This window comes from Brassica oleracea, chromosome C5, assembly GCF_000695525.1.
Source record: "Brassica oleracea var. oleracea cultivar TO1000 chromosome C5, BOL, whole genome shotgun sequence".
NCBI classification, from domain to species: Eukaryota; Viridiplantae; Streptophyta; class Magnoliopsida; order Brassicales; family Brassicaceae; genus Brassica; species Brassica oleracea.
Genome location: NC_027752.1, coordinates 35430147 through 35431376, shown reverse-complemented (window position 1 = coordinate 35431376; position 1230 = coordinate 35430147).

Here is a 1230-nt window from a genome sequence, read left to right as displayed (position 1 = left end):
GGTAAAGCGAATACTTACAATTATTTTTCAAATTTTGTTATTTCATGGTTTATGATCATCTATACAAAGAATCCTCAATGGTATGCATTACAATTGTATAAGAAATGAAATACGGCAAAAAAAATCGATGTTTTGAAACCTCAAACCCTTTTTCCTCGGAATTTCCTCGGTAATTACCGAGGAAATTCCGAGGAAACATGGTTCCTCGGAAAATTTTCATTTAACCGGGTAAACCAAGCCGCCAAATATTTCGCGAAAATTGAATTAATGATTTCCGAGGAAATTCCGACGGAAATATATAATTATTCCGAGGAAATTCCGATGAACATTTTCCGTCGGATGCATCATTTTATTAGGTCGAACCAGATCTTCTTCTCCATTTCTCTCTTCCTCTCTCCGCCGAAGCTCTCCTTCTCTCTCACGATTTCCACCGAACTCTCTCTTCTCTCTCGCGATTCCCACTCTCTTAGGTTAGATTTGTTAGGTTTTTAAGTAGATTTGATGATTTTGGAATGATATTTATAGATTTTTGTTAGGGTGAATGGTAGGATTGTGTAAAATCGAGTTTGATTATGGTATTCACTTGATTTGGAATTTTTTTTTAGCTTTTATTAATTTTGTGATTAAAAACTTTAATTTGGGATTTTTTTTTTTTTAAAAAAAAAAAAAACTATATATATAATATAAATTTCTATATTTATTAAACATTTTTAATATTTTAAAACTATTTTTTGTAATTATTAAACTATTTTTTATTTATTAAAACTATTTTTTGTAATTATTAAACTATTTTTTATTTATTAAAACTATTTTTTGTAATTATTAAACTATTTTTTATTTATTAAAACTATTTTTTGTAATTATTAAACTATTTTTTATTTATTAAAACTATTTTTTGTAATTATTAAACTATTTTTTATTTATTAAAACTATTTTTTGTTTATTAGAACTATTTTTATATATTTATTAAATATTTTTAATATCTATAAAACTTTTTTCGGGATTAAAAACTTTTATTTGGGATTTTTTAAATATATATATATATAATATAAATTTCTATATTTATTAAACATTTTAATATTATTAAAACTATTTTTTGTAATTATTAAACTATTTTTTATTTATTAAAACTATTTTTTGTTTATTAGAACTATTTTTATATATTTATTAAACATTTTTAATATCTATAAAACTTTTTTCGGGATTAAAAACTTTTATTTGGGATTTTTT